Here is a 22,978-nt window from a genome sequence, read left to right as displayed (position 1 = left end):
TCACGTCCACACTGACACCTGCATGCACTATATCAGCGTCCACCACCAGCATCACCACACCAAGAAGAACACACACCTCACTGGCAGACACCTCCACAACAGCCATGCACGCGTCCCCTCTGTCCTCTTCTACCCTGTCTATCACCCCTCCTAAAGGACACAATCGCAAGTACTCACACACCCAACAGCCATCCACCTCTCATCAGTATACAGCCCATGCACCTGCACCCAAATCCAGCAGACATACACCTCCTACAACCACTCCCTCAGCCTCCACTCCCATCACTCCTCCTGCCCTAGCGTCTCTAAAAAGCTTTTCCTTGCCCAACTTGACCTCTTCCCCTCCCCCCATCCTGCCCGTATGAGCAGGGTACCAAAGACCCAGACCAGCACCTCAGACAAACAGTCCACCGGGACAGTTGTAATACCACCCACTCATGGTGGTAAGGATACCACATCTTCATTGAAGAAGGGGAAGGAGCCTGCACCTCATCCAAGAAAGGGAAGGAGCCTGCACCTCCATCCAAGAAAGGGAGGAAGCCTGCACCTCCATGCAAGAAGGGGAAGGAGCCTGCACCTCCATCCAAGAAGGGGAAGAGACCATCCACCCCTTCCAGGAAGGGGAAGGAATCTACGCCCCATGTAATGGAGGAGACGAAGCCCTCTACTCCAGCGGAGCCTGTCAGGGTGACACCTCCACCACCACCAGCTGTCATGGGGCCCCCACCGCCAGGTGATGAAGTGCAGCCATCAGCAACTGCAGACGCTGCCCAGGAGGCACCTCAATCCACAACAACACTGCAGCCATCAGCAACTGCAGAGGCTGCCCAGGAGGCACCTCCATCCACCACAACACTGCAGCCATCAGCAAATACAGAGGCTGCTGAGGAGGCACCTCCATCTGCCAACACACTGCAGCCGTCACTGCCAGCGGACACCACATAGGCCACCCTCCAGGGGCTGCTATATGAGTTGCCCATCCAGAACCAGTGGGCAAGTCACCCACTCCAGAGACTGAGCAATGGGCATGGAGCCCCATCCAGAGCCAGTGGGCTTGTTCCCGCATCCGGTTGAGGTGCCCCCCTTCCTCCTAAGGTGCCTGCCCATTTGCAAACTGATGCCCCTGCAGAGTACTATCCAGATGAAGTCAGGATTCGAGTTGGGCCTTAGACTGTGCCCTGTGGCCATCTGGGCCCTTTGAACATTGGACTGGGCAATGTTCCTTTATGTATATGTGTACATATCTGTTTCATTGACAAATCAATTACGTTTTTTAGATGTTGATTTAATTACAATCCCTTTTGTCCATTCCCGTTGTCCTTGCATTATTCTGCCGTGTTTCGGGGATAAATTGTTTTTCGTGTGCAGCTGGTTGTGTGTATGGTGTGTGTGTATGTGTCGGATGTGTGTCGTGCGTGTGTGTGTCACTCTCCTTTTCCTCCCTCCTTCCCTTGTGTGCTAGGCGGCTGTACTCACCGTCGTCATCTTCGTTGGTATTCCAGGTGGAGCATAACGTAGAAGATCATCGGGAAAGCTTGCAGTTCAGGTTCCATGGTGGTGTTGTTCTTCCCTGTGTCTCCGATAGTGAGTCTTTTCTCTTTTGTGATGTGTTTCTGCCAGGCTTTTTATGGCATTGGTACCGCCCCAGAAAAGGTGACGGATTGCAGGGTCAAAATATGGTGGGCGGTTCTTTGTCTTCTGCCTGGCTGTTGGCAGCTACCACCGTGGTTAATGTTGTTTCCGCCCTGGTGGTTGGTATGGTACATTGGCTGTCTATGGGAGTTATCACAGCCATGGTCATAATCTGACGGTACTTACCACCAGTCTATTGGCGGTATTACTGACACTTTATCACTCACCGCCAGGGTCGTAATGAGGGCTATAATCTTACAGGAGAATGTAGCTCACTTTATGTCCAAAATGAATTTCCAGTGTTATTTTACCCATTTGGATAGCAAGAGGAATGTTCTGTGCTAATAAAAGAAAACCCTCACAACATAGCAGATAAATCCACTCCATTGATGACCTAGCTAAATCCAACATCCGAATATTTATCCAAGAAAGGCTTTTGGCCATTTTTGGATATCCGGAGCCTTTAATTGACTTGTGGATAACAGAAGCCACAAAAGTAAAATATGACTTGTTAGATTTGTAGGCTACTTTGAAAACGCTTCTTGGGCAATTCACTTACATGGACAATATATTGAAGAGTACTAATCTTTATGTGGTCTCAGATGCCTAGTAATAGATCAGGGAGCAGGATGCCAAATCTTCAGCAGACTTATGATGTTCCAAATGCTGATTTGATCAATGGTCCAGAAAACAACATGATATTTGACTCTTTTGGCTGTAATGTATATTATAGACCCTGAAACTGCCCCTCTAGCTACTGGTGAATGGATAGAAAGTGAAGAATTGAGGATGCTATTTGAACATCAAATGGAGTTTGAAATAAAAGACTCTATTTAAGTTCCTAAGCCACAGTACAGACTGGCCCAATGGGTAGTACCTAAGGCATTTAAAAGTATCATGTTGGATCATGCTCACATAATCCATCAATCCAATTGGACACCAAAGACATAAAAATGAATCATAAGAAGATATTCAAAATAATTAGAGAGATATAATAATGTTCACATTCAATACATGATAATGAAGACTATTTAAAGGGTTTCAGCTTACAAAGGGTTTTAGCTTACTTCCCTAGATATAGGCCTCAGCTGCAAAAGAGAGAGTTGACTTAGGCTTGATCAGTCTTCCCTGTCGCTTTATCACAGTAACATATCTATTCACAAAGTGCTTAGAATGTGAACCAGCCTGAAAATTGCAAAGTTAAGACAGCAGTGCCTTCATGATAAGTGTTTGTTTCAAGGATTTTTCTGAACCAATTAAGTGAGACATTTGCCAGTAAAATGATGAACAAGATGTCAGAGGTACGAGGTGTGACAAGGAAGCTTCATATTGCCCACAGACCTGCTGCTCTTCAAAAGATGGTGAGAAACATATTCTATTCTTTTCCATTTTGAACATCTTGGACATGTTTGTTCAAAATACTGGTTCAAATTGGGAACTTTGACTTTCTTTAGTGCCTTTGGCTTCCTGCAGTACTAATATTACCATTTGAGTTGAACTAGAAGGAAAACAGTGTCACAGCAGCATCTCTTTGATTGAACCCATAAGCATTTTTTCATTGACGCCTCTAAAAACTACAAGTATTCTCCTGGAAAGACCAGGTGAAGGAGCAAAAGATACCCCTAAGCTGAAAGGATCTTTTGACAGATTTTACCCCTTTATTATAAATTCTTTATTCAGATGATTTTGAGGTAGAGGAGAAATTGGTTAAAATCAATCAAATTAAGATGTACCCTTCCCCGTCTTTTCTTAAAGAACTTGATGAATTCCTAAATGTCAGAAAGAACACCAACTGGAATGATGACTGTTACACACCACAGCCAACCACACACCAGATGAATACTTTGGTTAGCCACATAAAAGAGGAAAAGAGAATGGAAAAATAAAGATTCAGAAACATTGGACATCTTCCCTCAGACCTCTTACTTAACTGGTGACTAACTTCTACTGGATTATTGCATATATGGAAAGATCAGATATAGAGCTTTAGTATCTTATCAAATGAGTTACAGGTTCAAGCACTATTACAAACACTATACCTTCAGAACATCTCTGTGTTTCCTAATCTCTAAACTCTGATAGAAGTCTGAAATTCCTGAGGACTGAAACACCAATATTATCTATGAAAGTTTCAAAAGCATCTGGAATTTTATCGCTTTGTTTACTGATAGGTAACATGCAGTTCTATAAGAATATAGTTTGTCATAAACTGCAATATAAAAAACCTTCATCAAAACTGTAAAGTTCACAGATCTCAGATAAACACTTCCCTCTCCTATAATGCTTCCAAGTGAAAAATATCAGTTTTAAAACATGATAAGGCTCTTTGCGTTTTTTATTCCAATAACCACAGTGTGTAAAGTGAAAAAAGTTTATAATCCTCAAAGGATAGATTTGTAGTAGTAGTTAAACATTGGAGTTTGTCTCCACAAATACAATCAGATTCCTAGATGCTTCAATGTACTCAGCTGAGACTTTAAATGGTTTCAGAAGATGTTCTGAAAGAACCTCCAAGGTTTTTCATGAACTCTGGTAAAAGATCCTGGCTGCAGCAACCATGTGTCCAGCTTGTCTAGCAGGACACTTCAGACGGTTGAACTTATACTCTGCAACTTTACAAGGGCCACTGTCATTCACAACTCTTCTAAGTTTTCTGTCGCTGCACACAACATGAAGTCTCCTTGGTTATACTCAGTCATCTTGTGTAGTTATTTCTTCAAAGACTTAAAGCACCTCTCTAAGTGGCACCAACACTTAACACTCACCGCCTGCCTTCCCTTCCTCTGAATGTGCATAATACTGAACACTTTGGAGTACTCCGCTTATGTGCCAGCCAAGCATGAAGAAGTGACAGCAGGCCACATATTATAACAGCATCCTCTCTAAAGAATGCAGTCAAGGCAGTGTAGGTCCTGTCTTTTCCAGACTGTTGGCATAGAATTAATGCAGCAATCATGGGGCATGATGACTCGAGGCAATTTAAGATGATTGCGACTCAGCCCCATATCCCTTCTAATCTACCAGGTATTGGTACAGTTAACAGTTTTTTCCAACAATTCTTGCACCTAGATTCTCACATAATTCATATTCTTTTTCAGAATTAATCTGTCCTGAAGTAGGATTTGAAGCTTGACTTGTTCCTACAGGACGGGATTTCAGAAAAATCACATGGAGTAACGGATGAAATTTCAATGACTCGAAATTTTAGCTGACTGGGAACCTAACCCACAATTTGTTCAGTAGAAATGGACCAGTGAACTTTGGTTGCAGCTTAGATTTTTTCAAAAGTAGGGGCCAGATGTAGCAAAAATAAAAATTGCGACTCGCATTTTGCGAGTTGATGCGACTCGCAAAATGCGAGTCGCAAATTGGAATGCCAGAAAAAAAATCGATCCGATTTTGCGACTTGCAGCCGGACTCGCAACGCTGTGTGCGAGTCCGCAGTTTGCGAGGTCGCTGATTGCGAGTGTGCAAAAACGAACTCGCAATTAGCGAGTGGGTGTCGCAAATTGCGAATACCTTCAAAATTGCTTGCAGATGCAGCAGAACACTCCAGAAAGCATACCAGAACACTCTGGAAACACTTCCTGGCACATGATGATGGCATCACAGCCAGGAAGTTAACAAATACACCTGGGAGGAGGGCTCAACAGTGAGCAGTGTCTCTGCCACTGACAGTAGGGTGCTGAGGAGTGGTAGGCACAGCACCATGGACGCAGCAGGGACCAGCCAGGCTGGCAGTAGGGGCAGGAGATCATAGATAACAGCCAGGACAGATTAATGTGGCACATGGCGTTAATGTGCCACATGACTGGTTGGCATTTTCCTGCCCATGGACAATTTCAACTTGTATATAGTTTCTTCATGACATTAATAAAACAGTTATTTTTGTTCCACTTAACAAATGGTTAATAGGTGAGTATGATGGGAGTTGACACGTACCGTCCAAAATATTGCGTTGCAATGTGGTCCCGTCTCAGTCTGCCTTGATTAGCTAGACTCCTATCCCCATGATGGCGATGTGGTTGTTCTTGCTCTTCATCATCAGGATCTGGGTCTGCAGGGGTGAGAGGTAGCCCACGTCGGGTGGCTATGTTGTGGAGGATGGCGCATGCGACCACAATTTTGAAAGCGGTAATGGGGGTGTATTGGAGGGCGCCTCCACTGCGGTGGAGGCATCTGAATCTTGCCTTCAGCAGTCCGAAGGTGCGCTCGATCAGGTTCCTGGTCCTCTTATGCGCACTGTTGTATTGCCTCTCTGATTCAGTTCTGGGTGTTAAAAACGGAGTCATGATTCAAGGCCTGAGAGCATATGCACTGTCACCTGTTGGGCACAAAAGTACACGGTTAGGAAGTCCAGATTGTCGTGCACAGTGACCTGTGTGTATGTCTGCAAGTGTCTGTGGCTCTACCTAGGAGGTAACCATCTCCAAATTCCCCATGTTCCAGGCGTTGAAGTATCCCACTATGCCTAAAAATGGATGAGTCATGGGTACTGCCAGGAAACTTAGCTACGATGTCCGTGATGACATAATGGGCATCACAAACAACCTGTATGTTGAGTGAGTGGGTACACTTCCTGTTGCGGAAAATGTGTTCCAGATTAGCAGGGGGGCATATTTGAATGTGTGTCCCATCTACACACCCTATGACATGAGGAAAGTGGACAATGCGGTAAAAGTCCAGCTTGGTGCTGTTAATTTCTGCCTCATTCCTTGGTAAGTATATGAAGTGAGACATGTGCGTGACTAAGGCATCTAGGAATGCCCTGAGGAACCTTGACACTGCACTTTGGGATACCCCACCTGCCACGGCAATGACCCTCTGATAGCTCCCTGAGGCCAAGAGGTGCAGTGCGCATAGTACTTGCACATGCGTAGGGATGGCGCAGCCACGCAGAGTCTTGTGTTCTAGCTGTGGTTTCAGTAAATCTATTAATTCTAGAATGGCTGCACTGCTAAGGCGGTATTTGTCATAGATCTCCTCTTCAGTTTGCTGTAAAAGAGTCTGCCTGGTTCTATATATCTTCTCCTGTCTGTGGCCCCTCCTCCTCCTCTGCTGGGCTGCGTAGACTCTCCTCCTCACTGCTATCAGGTATATCTCCGCCATCTTGAGTAACCCAGATGCCTTCTGGGTCCCCTTTTATACTTTGGTAATGGTTACCACCTGCTCTGAGTTAGTGGTAAATGGGACATGCAAACTGGGCTTTTTGCGACTAGTCGCAATTTGCGAGTTGCAATTGCATAAGGTTTGCGACTCGCAAATTGCGACTTGCAATTTGCGGGTCGCAAAATGGTGTCGCAACGGATGCGACTCGCAAACGGGTCCCATCGGTTTTTGCGAGTCGGAAATGGGCTTTTTGCATCCCATTTCCGATTTTGCACTGTCGCAAATTGCGAATCGGCCCGTTTGCGAGTCGCAAACGTTTGCTACATCTGGCCCCTAGATTCTTAGTGAATATCCATACTTTCTCACCCACCATACATTTAGGTGAAGGGGTTCATATTGATCAGCATATTACTTATATAGAACTTTGGCTTTTCCTAAAGCTTCCTGAGCTGGCTTTTGAATTTTCTTCAGCTCAGTTAGATGCTCTTTCCCTGAAGATGCTGCTGTGGATAAAGATAAATCTAATTATATTATATTATTATAAGATGTTATCCATATATACAAAAGAAGGGTGATATCACTGTGGAAGATTGTTCTGCAAAGTTATGTTACTTTGGGTAACCACAACATCTTGTTCTAATTCTCTTCTTGGTTCAGGGTTTGACATTTTGAATATTGCTCCGCACATTGGTTTAACCTTTTGGTCATCTGTCTGACAGTTGTAATTAGTAGAGAGGGGAAATTCCATATCTATTTTTACATGAGGCGGACCTAAATTATGAGGTGAATTGCAATCCGACGTAATCAAATGATACAGCAAACAAATATTTATGTTAATTATTTTGATGTGGGTGATACTGGTAACAAAATTAAAAGGTTACTCTTCGTCAAATGGTCAACAACCACCAAAAGTACATTACAATTTTGCCTCTTAGGAAAGTCTACTATAAAATCCATGGATTCTGTATGCCAGGTAATAGTCTGAAAAAAACTACAGATTTAGGGCCTGATTCTTACCTTGGCGGTCGGCGGAGAGGCGGCGGTCGGACCGCGAACAGACCGGCGGTCCAAAAAATGGCATTCTGACTGCGGCGGTCACCGCCGCGATCGACCGCCACTTCCCCACTCCGACCGCCACGGCGGTCATGACCGACGGACTGGAGTTCGCACACTCCGGCCCGGCGGTCGACCCAAGACCGCCAACCGTATCATGACCCTGCTTACCGCCGCGGTTTTTGGCGGTCGGGAACCGCCATGCGAACCATGGCGGTAGGCACTATCGGGGCCAGGGAATTCCTTCCCTGGCACTGATAGGGGTCTCCCCCACCCCCCACTGCCCCCCACGAGTCCTCCCCCCACACCCTCCACCCCCCTGCCACCCCCCAGAGGTGGTACGAACCCCCTGCCCCCCCACCCCGACATGCACATACACGCACCCTGACATGCACGCACCCCCAACATGCACATATGCACACCCCCTACACACACACATACACAACGGGGGCACATACCCGCACACATACATGCCGACATGCGCACCCGCCGAACTACACACATTGCCCAAAGGCACAGCAGCACCCCCCGCCCGCATGCACGCACTCACACACCCCCTCTACACACCCCCATGCACGCACACATCACACAACACCCCCCCACCCCCTCCCCTCACGGACGATCAACTTACCTTGTGCGTTGGTCCTCCGGGAGGCGACGGGAGCCATAGGGACGTGACCGCCAACAGAAGACCGCCAACAGAAGACTGCCACACAGAAATGTGGGTCGTAATTCTGGGGGCGGTGTTCTGCTGGCGTGGCGGTGGAGGTTGACCAGTCTCCACTTTCCCGCCGACCGCCAGTGTGGCTGCTGGCGGTATTCCGGCGGAACGCTCCCAGCGGTCGGAATACGCGCAGCGGCATACCGCCACGGTCGGCGGTCTTTACCGCGGCGGTAACTCGGCGGTCTTGCGAAAAGACCGCCAAGGTCAGAATCAGGCCCTTAGTATGGGACCTCTTAAGCTGTATGAATATGGAACATGTTAAAACCTATTGTTTAATATGAACAAATAAGGCTGGCAAACAAAAATATCTCTTGACCAGTGTTAATTTGGTTTTGTGCCAGCCCATACAAGTGAATCTTGTATTGAGGGTGGAATTGGGGAATTTCAAGAGCAGGCATGTGAGGGTGCAAGAGATAAAGTAATGACCCTAACTGGGCCATGCTTGGTGAGTAAAAAGGTTTTGGCCATGATGCTAAAAACTTGCCTCCACCTTGCCTGCTCTTCGGATTCACTATTTCTAGTCTCTGTACTGGCTTCATTCATATGGACTGGCATGCCACCAATCTGATCATTGGCCAACTAGGTTTTCAGCATGGGCTCCACTAACTGTGACCGGCTTGCAACAATACTGGCAAGGTAAAGTATGTCATAGGTTTCCAGACACATTTTTTCAACTTTTTAAGAGGTTGTTCCTATTGTAAGGAGAAGAGATTCACCAAGTTCCAAAGAGATTCCCCAGGTCTCTGTTCCGAGGAGGCTTCCTAATTGAAAGGGGTTGAAACGTATCAACAACACCAAGGGACTGGCCACTCCACATGAAGTTAGAGGGGCACAATAAGGACAATGGAAGATTTAGCCTAGTGTCCTTAAGGACACTTTGGTTTCTATTCACCCTGCCACATATGGAATCAATTGGGAACTGCTTTGACACCATGCTTTTCACATTACACTATCCTCAAAACATTTATGGATCTGTGTTTCACTAAAAGATTCTCTAAAACAGATTTTTGTATACAATTGTTCTTTGATTGATTTGCATCTCATTATTACATACATATTCTTTTCAACTGTGAAAGTTGCTCTCCTCTTTTTCACTTGTAAAATGTGTGAAGGTTATATTTGTTTTGTTGTTCTCTTTCACCCAATTTATTGTTGACTACAAATCATTGTTTTAATAATATAATTTGGCATCACATTTTTTGTGGTAAATAAGCTTTCAATTGATTGCATCTTTTCTTCTTTATCTTGAAATGTGTAACAATTACTAGAAAGGTAATATTTTTCTATTTTATATAGCTCCAATGGTTTGATCATCTGCAAATGTCATATGCTTACATTGGAAATGCAATTGACACTGATCAAAAAATAATGTAACCGTTTTTGGATTGTCAGTATGTCTCTTAGGAGGTGCTAATGGTTTTATGGGAATCACTTTTGGATATGAATGTGAGTAGAACTTAAAGTCTAGTTACAGAGATGATAATGCTGACTGATCTGTGTTTTTATGATCTGAAAGTAATGGTACTAGACTGTCATCTTTCTCTTCTTTGTTGTGCATGACACATCACTTGTTCAGATCACCTCATGCCTTCAATATGTCAGCGTGAGGCAAAACTCGGGTGGATACGGAGTCCTCCCGGATCATACCTGTATCTTCCTTGGGCAGCAAAGATTGTGGCTTGAGATTAGGTTCATCCTTTCTTTTTTCAAAGGATGCAGAGGAGGTCTTGTGGCATGGAGGATGCCTCATTGGCCACAAGAGTAGACCGAAGCAGAGTGTAGTGGCAGCTGGCTGCAGTGTTGATAATCAGTGTTGATAATCTTCTCAACATCGCACATGGCCATTCCCACTGATAAATTCACAGTTTATGCTTGATATTTGGAAGTTGCTGGCAGCAGCTTTATTACATTTTACCCCAATCCCCAATTTCTCAGTGACAAATCAATAGAATACCTTACTGGCAACAGGTCATAAATCAAGTCATAAATCAGAAATACAGTAATAAATCATGGAAGCAGGTAGGTCCATTAATTCATAACTCAAACTGCAACATAGAGGCATGGTCATATATCAAATCATAAATCAGTCCATTATGCCATTACGTCATAAATCACATGACCAAGCACTTTTATGATGATTAATAGTCAAATTGATGCCTGCCTCAGTCCAGCATTTATTGCTGATGACTGGGGTCCTTGAGCTGCAGCTTCACCATTTTTGCAGGGGGAGGGGTATTTCACCATCTCTTTTCTTTAGGTTCAACTCAGTACCTTGGATTATCTGGTGTGCCCTCCAACCAGCGTGCTGGGCTGCAAGTGCTGTGTTGTGCGCCCCTTCAACCTCACTGACCACCTTACTATAAAGTAATTTATGAATGGATCATACACAGGTGAATATCCAGGTTATTCATTTATTTGTTGAATCCATAATCATCTCCAGCAAAGCCCTATTTGTCTTTCAGCTCTCTAACCTCTCAGCAACTCCTGCTCTTCCTCATTTCCCCAACATTCTACATTCCATGTGATGTCACCCAGCCCCTACATTTCAATTCTGATTTTAAGCTTATCATTAGACATCTCCCCTTATAATATTTGAAATTCAACCTTATAACATTCATAACAAGTTTGTTCAAATGGTAAAATGTCTTAGTCCTACAAAAATTGGTAAAGATAAACTTTTTCAAATAAAGATAATTTCTATATTGTTCATATTTATGACATTCGTAGACAATAAATCAGTATTTATAACTTTTTTCCCATCGCCCACTAGTTTTACAGATATCACCCGTACTCCATGTGGTTCCATTATCTATAATACCCACATTTTATTTAACTTCACTCATTTTACATGGAAAGGAAAATTTATTTTGTATGATTACCCAATCGCCGTTTGATATAGAACACTCTTTTACACCCTTTCTCTTATTGTAGTACTGCATGTTTTCCCTGTAATTCCTTCACTCATTCTCCCACCTCCTCTTGATTTACACACATTCATCTTTTTGTTTAGCACTCTTTTATCCCTAGTTCCCTTCCTTTCAGAGATTCAAATGGTGACACACCTGTAACTGAGTGAGGAGATGTCCTATTTGACCAAATACTTTTTCTCAATTCCTTTCTCCATGGAAGTTGATTGGTGAAAGATATCTGAATGTTTTCTATTGCCAACCAATTGATCTTTTCCACCAAACCGTTGGCCCAAGGTCAGAATAAAGCAACCTTGTCACTGAATATTCTCACTCTAGATAGGTAATCCTTCATTTACTTGGATTCAAACTGCACCCCGTTGTCTGACACAATTGTCGTTGGTATTCCTTCATCCATAACATTTTCTTCCATGAATTCAATCACTCCTCCTGTAGTCACATGCTCCATAGTGGTAGGAAGTCAGTAGCTAACTTTTCCCATGGTCTTTATGGAAATTCCCGAGTTTCTAATGGTGGTTGCCTCACAACTTTAGTCTCATCGCTATTAGCACACAAAGTACAATTTCTTATTTTTACCTCAATATCATGGTCCATGCCGGGCCACCAGAATGACTGTCTTACCTTCCTTTTCATCACTCCATGACCTAAATGTCCCTAATGTGCATACAAACCCCACTAGGAGGCACAATTTGATTTCTCCTCATCAAATTTCCATTAACTATACTTAGTTCATCTCTGATTTTAAAATACTCACATTCATCTTTGTTAATCTCACTCCTTTCATTCCAACCATTCGCAACTTTTTCCTCCACATCCTTCGACACCAAATCACTTTCCTTTGCATTCTTCCACTCTTCTCTTTCTATTGCCACTTGCCCATTTGCAATTCCTTCCTCTCTGGTGAACACTTCTTCAACAACTTCCTCTTCCACTCCAACAGACATTCTTGATAAATAATCCACCACCAAATTTTTGCATTCTCTCATAAATTTCACTTCAAAATTGTATTCCATCATTGATAATAATCACCGCAAAATACATGGCGTCACACTCCCTTCCAAACCTGTTCCTCACTTGAAAATATAAGTTAATGGTTTGTGATCAGTTCTTACTCTGAAAGGTAGTCCCCACACATATAATCTGAAGTGGTAAATTCTCCAACAACAGGCCGATGCTTCTCTTTCGATGATGGAATATATAGGAGCTGATTTAAGAGCACCTAGGGGCATATTTATACTCTGTTTGCGCCGAATGTGTGTCAAAATTTTTGACGCACAATCGGCGCAAACCCTGCCCCATATTTATACTTTGACGTCCGACCCCGCGGGCGTCAAAGTTCCACCATGTGCGTCATTTTTTGGAAGGGGGAACCAGCCTTGCGTTAATTATATGCAAGGTAGGCGTTCCCTTCCAAAAAATGACTTTAAGGCCTGGGCCCCATATTTATACTCTGACGTCATTTTGACGCACAGGAGGGGGCAGGCCTTAAAAAATGGCACCCAGCCTGATGGGCGTCGTTTTTTAACGCCTGGGTCAGGGCAGGCGTTAAGGGACCTGTGGGCTCAGAAGGAGCCCAGAGGTGCCCTCCCATGCCCCCAGGGACTCCCCCTGCCACCCTTGCCCACCCCAGGAGGACACCCAAGGATGGAGGGACCCATCCCAGGGAAGTTGAGGTAAGTTGGGGTAAGTATTTATTTCGTTTTTTTTTGTGGCATAGGGGGGCCTGATTTGGGTCCCCCTACATGCCACATAGGTCCCCTGGGCATGGCCATTGGGCAAGGGGGCATGACTCCTGTCTTTGCTAAGACAGGAGTCATGTCAATGGAGGTTGGGCGTCAAAAAAAATGGCGCAAATCGGGTTGAGGCCTGAATTTTGCCTCAGACCTGACTTGCCCCATTTTTTGACGCCCAACCTCCATTTTCCCCTACGCCGGCGCTGCCTGGTGTGAGTCATTTTTTTTGACGCACACCAGTCCGCAGCGCCGGCTAACGTCATTCAATAAATAAGGCGCCCGCATGGTGCTTTGGAATGGCGTTAGCCGGCGGTAAAATTTTGAACGCACAACTGCGTTGGCGCAGTTGTGCGTCAAAAAGTATAAATATGGGCCCTAGTGCCTCCTTATGCCACATTAGCATCATTTTTATTGACGCTAAGGTGCCCCAACGAGGCCAAAATCGCTGCACCAGATTCACAAAGTGGCGCAATGCATGCATTCCACCTCTTTGTAACCCTTTGCTCATGCAAAGGGGCATTTCCCTATCTGGTGGGCCGAAAAAATGGCGCAAAGAAATCTATGAGACTTTTTTGCGCCATATTTTCCAGCACTTATAATGTCTGCTCAGAACATGCGTTTCAAAGGAACACACCATTGTTTTCAATGGGCCTCAATAGGCTTTGCAGGATTTGAGTAAAAATGTTTGATGCTAGTCCTGAAAAGCTCTGAACTAGTGTAAAACAAAATTGACTCTAGTTTCCCTAACTACCACATGGTGCGCCGTATCTTTGATACAGCGCAACATGGTGGTGTTAGGGGTGTGCTAAGGGGCACAAAGAAAGTGGCGCTGCACTGGGTGCAGCACAAGTTTCATGAAATAAGAACCATAGTTTCTGCTCCTTGCAATCTCCTGAATCCAAAACCAAACACATATTCAGCATCATCATTAACTTGCGTTAATACTGCACCAATACCTATGCTTCTGGCATCTCTGGTAATATATGTCCTCCGTTTAACATCAAAATGTCCCAATGTGGGACCTGAACAATGTTTTTCTTTATTTTTTCAAATGCATACTTAACATTTATCCCCCCATTTAAATTCTTCACCTTTTTTCCTTAATTTATTCGAAGGTTCCACCACATGTGCAAAGTTTCTTACGTAATCTGCAAGTCCTAGACATGACTTTAGTTCTTCCTTAGTCCTTGGACTTGATGCTTCCTGTATCGCCTTTACAATACTTTGCTTCAGTCTGATTTCTTCACTATTGATGACATGCCCTAAATAAGTTACTTCTTTCTTCTAAGTTGGCATTTCTTAATTGTCAACCCATGTTTTTCTGATCTTTTCATTACTTCCTCAAATAAACGGTCATGTTTACTTTCACATTGTCCTATAATGAGTACATCATCCTGGAAGCATAATACCTGATCCATGTTTTTCATTATCCTTTGAAATACTGCGGAGTCTGAGGCAAGTCCAAAGAACATTCTTTTATATCTGAAAGCTCCTAACGAAGTAACAAAGGATGTCAAGTGTCTGGACTGCTCATGCAGATTAACTTGATGATATGAAGCTGACATATCCAAAACACTAAGGGGCATATCTAAGAAACGTGGAGCTGCACACAGTGCAGCACCACTTTTCTTGAGGCCCTTAGCGCCCCTCTAATGCCACCATGTGTGTGCCATATTTAAAATATGGCATACCATTACAATAGTTAGGGCACTAGCATCAGAATTTTGTACGCTAGTCCGGGGCTTTGCAGGATTAGCGCAACAAATTGTGATGCTAATCCTGCAAACCAAGCAGAGGCCTATTGTAACCAATGGAAGCCTCCTTTTAATGTCTGTTCTGAGCAGGCATTAAAAGTGCCAAAAAAGTGCCAAACAATATATTTTGCCCCCCTAACCGGGGAACACCCACTTTGTATACATTTTGCCTGGCTCTGGGATAATGTAGTGCAAAGCATTTTTGTTAGAGTAAAATAAAATTACGCTAATGTGGTGTTGGAATGGTGCTGGGGCTCTTAAAAATGTCTCTAAATATGACTAATTTTCCTTTCATAGTTAGCATTTTGGATATGTTAGGAAGCGACTGCCTATCCACCCAAATAATTTTATTGAGATCAATAGATAGACAAATCTTTCCTCCTTCTTTTGGTGCAAGCCATTCAGAAGAATCTATAGATTCAATAATCTGTTGGTGCAACAGTGTATCTATGGCCTGTTTCAAGGGTTCTCTCATCATGTTGGGAATATTTCATTTTATGAACTTCTGGTCTTGCTCCCTTCTTTAATAATATCCTGTAGGAAAAACCTTTCAGTAGACCAAATTCATCAAAAAATACTTTAGAATATTGTTCCATCAAGCTGTCTTGAACATTCACTTCTTCCACTTCCTCTCTTTCTGCCAGCATCACTGGTTCTTTGGCATTGGTAAATATCACTATCCCCAAATCTTTCTGATGATGCTATCCTAGTAAGTCTAACCCATAATCTGTAACATACACTCTGTCATATAAAGCTTTTTCCTTGAATTCAGTGGTCATCCACTTCATCCCTAGAATCTCTATTCTCTTCCCAGCATAACCAACAGCTCTGTTTTAATTAATTCTCACACTTTCATTTAGATTTAAGGGTAAATAAACTTCCTGATACCTTCAAGAGATATCCTTCAATGAGGCGTTTCCAATTTATCTGTACTTTCTAACTTTACATCTTTTGGCATTGTCTTTCTGAACATATGCCCTCATTAGAATTTCCCACTTTTTATTATTAGTTAAGACTATCTCTTGAATGCTGTCACAAGTGTCTTCATTTCTGATGGTAAATTACTTGAATTATAGTATTGTCCCTGCTTTCCATTTTGGTCTTAGATATCTTGCAAAGTGTCCTCTTCTACCACAATTCCTACAAATAACATTCCTAGAGGCACACATCGTGCTAGATGCAATATGCCCAAGAGCACCACATCAAAAGCATTTCAATGCCGTCTCTTCCTCCTGCTTCAACACCCTCCGCATGCTTCAGAAGATCTAAAAATGGATCCCCACCGGAACCAGAAGGATGGTCCCCCAAGTCCTCGTAAGCAGCAGACTGGACTACGGCAACACCCTCTACGTAGGAACCACATCCAAGCTTCAGAAAAGACTGCAACGCATTCAGAACGCTTCTGCACGCCTCATCCTGGACATCCCCCGCCACAGCCACATCATAGCCCACCTGAGAGACCTGCACTGGCTCCCCGTCAACAAGTGAATCACATTCAAGCTCTTCATCCATGCTCACAAAGCACTGCACAATGCTGGACCAATCAATCAATCAATCAGGGAATTTGTAAAGTGCTACTGCTCGAACAGCCAAGTCTTGAGACCTCAACCTACGGCTCTCCTTCTACACCCCATCCCGACAGCTTTGCTCCGCTGACCTTGACCTTGCCACCGTTCCACGCATCCACAGAACAACCGCCGGTGGAATACTCTTCCTACGAACCTGCGACATTAATTAGGGATTAGATTTATGGGACAGGCTTTATGCTATGTTCTGTAATTTATGGTTGAAATTTGAACTAATTAAAAATAAAACCTTTAAAATTGAATTACAAATCTCATTATTAACCCTTGAGAAATGGTATCTGAATAATACCAAATGTTTAGGAGTTGCATTTTCTTTTCCCCCCTCACTCCAAAGAGTTGCTGAGATAAGGAGGTTTTAGTATTCTCTGTGCTCCCAAAAAGTTGGTAGCACAGGTATGATTTTAAAGGCAAAGGAAAGAAGCTGCAAAAACTAAATCGTGCCGGAAATGTAGATAAAGCCCAATTGCCTAGAACTCAATTGCGAAGACTGACTGGAGTGCAGTTTCTGAAGTGGTTGCACATTTCGGTTGAAGTATTGAAAAACTTCTGATGTTGTTTTGAAGTGCATTGTTAATTGTCTATATGTTATATGTGTTTTGTTGAAGAAGATAAGAAGTTATCGGACTAAGAAGTAGTAGTTAAGATCCCAGGATAGATACATAAGAAATAGAGATTTTCATTTGTGCTAAGAGAAGTGTAAGGCGGTCATTCTGACTTTGGCAGGCGGCGGAGGCCTCCCGCCAAAGTCCCGCCGTCAGAATACCGCTGCGCGGTCAAAAGACCGCCGCGGTAATTCTGAGTTTCCCACTGGGCTGGCGGGCGACCGCCAGAAGGCCGCCCGCCAGCCCAGCGGGAAACCCCCTTCCATGAGGATGCCGGCTCCGAATGGAGCCGGCGGAGTGGAAGGGGTGCGACGGGTGCAGTTGCACCCGTCGCGATTTTCAGTGTCTGCTTGGCAGACACTGAAAATCTTGGTGGGGCCCTGTTAGGGGGCCCCACGACACCCGTTACCGCCAGCCAGGTTCTGGCGGTCAAAACCGCCAGAACCAGGCTGGCGGTAAGGGGGTCGGAATCCCCAGCGCAGCCATGGAGGATTCCCCAGGGCAGCGGGAAACCGTCGGGACACCGCCAGTTTCCCGTTTCTGACCGCGGCTGTACCGCCGCGGTCAGAATGCCCATGGATGCACCGCCAGCCTGTTGGCGGTGCATCCGCGGTCCCAAGCCCTGGCGGTAGACAACCGCCAGGGTCGGAATGACCTCCTAAGTCATAGGTCGTTGTTGACTACTCAAATAGATAGGGATGGAATACATTTTTTGTGGTTGTACTAACTTTTGATTAGTGTTTGAGAAAGCTGATGCACAAAGGTGACGCAAACACTGATTGGATGATTTTCCCGCAGGTTGAGAACTAATCAGTGTGAGTGGAAAATACAGTTTGGCTGACAATCGAAATGTGTAAAACCTAATTCCGATTGTTGATTGAACTATTGGTTTTTCTTTAGAAAAAGGAGACAAAGACTGATGTTATTTTACTTTGCTTATTTGTTAGTTTTGTCTTTTGCTTTGTACAGAGAAATTGTGGGGAGTGAGCTGCTGTAAAGAGAGACTGAATTGCAAAACTGTATTGTGATTTGATAATGAGGGTTCTGAGGTCTGACATATATGCAACAATTTCAAAACAACTGAAACACTGTAACTTTCAATTGTCGATTTGTTGAAATAAATTTGAAGCCATGAAAATATTAAAAGCTTTGAGGAATCTAGTTAGAGATGATGTAATGGTTCCAGTAGGGGAGGGAGAAGAAGCACCTCCTGAGGGTATGCCAGCATACTACATGATGGTTGATGAAGCATTATATATATGTGTTTGGCTTCATCAATAATATAGGATCACTGATAAAGAGGGTGCATTCAGTTTTCCTAAATTGGGTACATTTCATTTGAGATTCTAGACAAATTGTGAGACAATTTGCATGAAATGAAGCCACCTGCTAGACCTACACAATTCGAAGCACTCAGTGCATGGGAGAAAAGGGCTGGAGATAAAGAGATAGAAAGATTCAAAAAATGAACTAATAGTAGTACAAATCTTTATTCGACTTTCACCAAGTCATAAAAGACATAACAGTCATAAAAAAGATCTCCGGTTATAATACATGTGTTTCAATAAAGAATAAAAGACAGAATAGATAAAACGATAAAAATTTAGTAAAAAAAAAAAAAACACAACAATGGAAGAAACCTATCACGGTAGATTATATTTAGAACACCTCCCCCATGGATTTCCTTATCTTTAATACCGAACATAAAAAATTTGCAAAAATTCCACACGTTTCTAAGGAAGAGAGTGACTGGAGACAGGCGTAGGCTGTGCGACATTGGGGGAGGTTAATTTTCCTTAAAAGTGGAACAACTAGGCGTTTCCTCTGGTAGGCGTAAAAATTACAAAATAAGACCACATGAATTGTCGATTGCGGTGTTTTTGCATCACAGGGGCATGGTTTTAACAAGATGGACCAATCATTCATAGTTGGAAATGAAACTAGGTGATGAAACGTATCTAGCCTAAGTCTGGTAAGGACATAACGGTGGCGAGGGAGTACCATGTTTGCCAAGTAAGGCTGCATGCCCTCCGCCGTCAAAATTATTTGGTTATGAATGACTGAAGTTTTTTTTTATTCCACACCCCAGCGTATGTCTTCTAGGTGTTTTAGTGCCAGTTTGCTCAGGTCCTTTCTAGATATCTTCTGCAACGAGGCTGGATTTGAGTAGTAGTCTTTGTTGCCCAATTTTTCAAAAAAGGTTGTGATGTATTTTAGCCATGGTACCCTTGATGTGTATAATGACTTCGTACAGTCGCTAAGAATGGCCTTATTAAAACTGGTGTGCTCCGAGGTCCAGACTTTATGCCATAATAGCAATGGCTGTATCTTTATCAGGTCTGCAATGAAAGGAACCCCAAGTTCCAAGTGCGTGACGTACGATGAAGTACCTTTTGGTACCCTCAACAGGTGTCGTAGGAAATCATTCTCCACAGTCTGAACTAGATCACAGTTTGTATGACCCCAAATTCCTGCCCCGTACGTAATAGCTGGAATGCACTTGGCATTGTAGATCTTTACCATGTTAGGTGGTGTAATCCCCCCAAGCCTTTTGGAGAAGAGTCGTAGTGCCATCGTTGTTTTAATCAAGTGCACTCTCTTCATCTTCCTGCAGTTGGCCCAGGAACCCAACTTGTCAAGAGTTATGCCCAAGTATGAAAAAGATTGCGCGGTTTCGACCTTGCTATCTGCAATAGTGATATTATAAGACTTCCCGCGCTTCCCACCGCAGTTCATGATAAAAGTTTTTGAGCGGTTGACAGTAAGACCTAGCTGTGACATGTATGTAATGCAGGTTGTTAAGAGTTTCTGGAGAGCTATTGGGGTTCTAGCCATTAGTACTGCGTCGTCTGCGTAAAGTAATGCTGGGACAGGTCGGTTATGTATTTGGGGTAAATCTTTACATTTAGTGGCCAGTTCTTTGTCTAGGTTGTTTATGTACATTGAGAACAGGAACGGAGCAAGAACGCAGCCTTGGCGCACTCCTCTATATAGACCAAAGGGGCGAGTGCATTCCCCTTTTAGGCCGTACCTCACTCTTGCTCTGCTCCCTGTGTACATTTCACGAATAAATTGAATTATGGCCGGTACCACCCCCATGCTGTTTAAAATATCCCATAATTTATCATGAATCACACAGTCGAAGGCTGATGATAAATCAATAAAGGCCAGGTACAGGTTGCCTGCTCTGATCTTAGTATACTTTGCAATAATAAGACTTAGATTTAAACTTTGTTCCACTGTTCTGATTCCTTTTCGGAATCCATACTGGACCGGGGTTAGCACATTATTTTCCTCTGCCCATGTTTGTAGCCTGTTCAGAATTATTCTCCCTGCAATTTTAGCTGTTGTGTCCAGCAGGGAGATTGGCCTGTAACAGGCTGGATTGAGGCGGTCACCCTTTTTATATATTGGGATTATGTTAGAGTCTCTCCAAGATGGTAGGGGTCCACATGTACAGATAGCCCTCAATGTCTGCGTCAGTACAGGCCCCCACAACTCCGTGTTGGCCTTGAATAAATCAATCGGAACGCCATCAGGGCCGGGCGCTTTCCCTGATTTACTTTCTATTAAAGCTTCCTCTACCTCCTGAAGGCTAAATTGGGGGGTTATGATTAGGCGCGGACTTTCCTGTGCATCGTGGTCGTGGGTATGGTCTGGTGTGTCACTCATCAGGGAATATATATTAGAGAAATGTGCTACCCAGACTTCTTCGGAGATAGCAATTTCCATCCTAGGAGTGTCACTGTCCCCTAACATAGGGGAATTTATTGTCTGCCAGAAGAGTATGTTATCTTTCTTGCGACTTGCTATATGGAGGGTTTCCCACAAGTTTGTTTTTATAGTCAATTTCCTTTTCTTTATTGCTGTCTTATATTCCTGTCTGCGTTTGCGTATATCACTCCAGCACCTTTTTGGGGCATTTAGGGCCTTTTTCAGTCTATTATGTGCTTGGGTGCAGTTATGGTCAAACCATCCGGACATCCTTTTTTTCTCTACCTTACTGCTTTTGTTAGTGAGGGCTTCTTTTATGGTTTGTGTAATCGTTGTAAACGCACTTAGACATTGCCCTGGATGTGGGTTCTCTCTTAGACAGTCTGCGAAGGCGTGTTTACATTGGCGTATTACCTGTTTCAGTAAAGACTTGGGGTCTATCTGGGCCCACTTCATAGTATATCCATTGTGCGGTGCCAGTTCAATATCATCTGCCAGTATAATACTATCTTCCCTAGCTGCTAAAGGGGGAGATATTAAGAGATTCATACTCTGAGGATAGTGATCACTAATTGCGATATCGTGCAATGAGTAGTTTGTAAGATAGTGAGCGAAGTGAGTAGACATTAGGACATAATCGATCACTGTATTTGCGCCCCTTCCATTATATGTTGGTTTAAACTGTGGATCGACCAGAACTAATTCATTTACAAAGGAGAGGTTATAGGTTTGGGCCAGTAAGTTCATTTCCTCCCCTTGAGCGTTATGAGAGAAGTGGAGGCTTGTGCCTATGCCTTCCGAGTCCCAACCACAAATCTTATCTGAAATTTCTTCACACGGATGGACGTTGAAATCACCCCCCCCATATCTATAGGATCTCTCGATTGTTTTTTCCGAATATTTTTTTTTAATCGTTTTCCATTCCCACTAAGATATTGGAGAATTCTCTTGGAACAGCATTATTATAAAAATTGATAATGACTAAGTGGGTCTTGTGGTCCAGGTTACTCTCAATCAATTGGTAATATGGACTCGTAAATTGCATCTCTAAATTCTGTAGGGGTAATTTGTTGGAAATATATGTGCACAGTCCCCCTTTAGGTCTACCATGCCTTGACTGCTCGGCAGGAGTATGAAATGTTTTATAGCCATTTATATGGGAGGGAGTTAGAAGCCATGTCTCTTGTAGACAAACACATGAGTAATCTACTAAAAAATTGGCCCAAATCTCATTGTCTAGCTTATTGGCTAAGCCTGCAATGTTCCAGAATAGTAAAGCTAGTTCCGGTTTCCGATTAGGGTACTGCTTAGGGTTACGGTGCTGGTCCTTTGGGGGGAAGGGGGGGTAGTGCTGTTGGTTGAGTTTGGTATACGTTTGGAATCATCGTCCTGGGCTAGATAAGGTAAACTCTCATTTCTTACAGGAACCATAGTGTGTGATATGGCTTTCTTATGTGTGTCCGTCCCTGGTATGTAAGTTGTCTTGGCTGCTCTTTCAGGGGTAGCTGACTGTTTCATATCCAGTCAATCTATATTTTCCAGCGTTGAAAGGGGGTAGAATCTATTGCGTGTTATAGATAAATCTGGGCTGAGTGAGGATGCTACAGCTCGCTGTGGGTAGGTGAAGTTATTCCCCAGTGATCTTTGATAGAAATAACCCAGAGGTAGTAGCAAGATTCCTTGTAGGGTAACTTGTCTGGCTCCTAAGTCATGGATAATTCTATTCACTAGGTTTGGTGAACCAAAAGAAAGGACCACACAATCTCCAGTTAGTACTTTCCTGCTATTCCCTATCCATTTAATTCTTCTAACCATTTTTATATCATCGAAAAGGGTCTTCACTGAGCCAGGGCCCATTCGGGTCCCAATCCAATTGAGGGCCTTGTTTCTCAAGGCCGACCATGTTTCGTGTTGTTGATCGTCTATCGGAGGGACATTAGCCAAGACCACAACATATGGTGTGACCTCCGGGGGGAGATGTGGCAAGTCGCTAGGGAGGAAGATATGATTCGGGGGTTTGTTTCTACTGGTTGTGTTTCTCCCTGAATTTGGGTGGTGATAGGTAGTTGCTGCCCTATGCGTAGCACTACTTGCTGTCTTGCGAAGTGTGGGGTTTAGGATTTTGTTATCTGGAGAAAGATTAT

Source organism: Pleurodeles waltl, chromosome 5 (assembly GCF_031143425.1).
Source record: "Pleurodeles waltl isolate 20211129_DDA chromosome 5, aPleWal1.hap1.20221129, whole genome shotgun sequence".
Classification (NCBI taxonomy): Eukaryota; Metazoa; Chordata; class Amphibia; order Caudata; family Salamandridae; genus Pleurodeles; species Pleurodeles waltl.
This window is presented reverse-complemented; position numbering follows the sequence as displayed.